Below are 241 nucleotides of genomic sequence, written 5' to 3'. Positions count from 1 at the left end.
CGCCGAGGCATGGCACTTGACCTAGAAGGGATCCTACGGGCGCCGAGCGAGGTCGCGTGTGGGAACCTCCTGCCACAGCCGAAACGTTACACCGACCTCGCCATCGACATAGCTCCCCCCCCCTTCTACCCGACCTCCCTCCAAGGCCGTCGCGCTGGAATTCCTGTCGTAGCGAAGTAGCGAGGCTGTTGAGGACGTGTTATTAAATATGACAAGATTGGCTGAGTGATTGTTTGTTTGT

The sequence above is a fragment of the Penaeus monodon genome, chromosome 22 (genome assembly GCF_015228065.2).
Source record: "Penaeus monodon isolate SGIC_2016 chromosome 22, NSTDA_Pmon_1, whole genome shotgun sequence".
NCBI lineage: Eukaryota > Metazoa > Arthropoda > Malacostraca > Decapoda > Penaeidae > Penaeus > Penaeus monodon.
The sequence above is the reverse complement of the archived record's forward strand: the minus strand, read 5'-3'. Positions refer to the sequence as shown.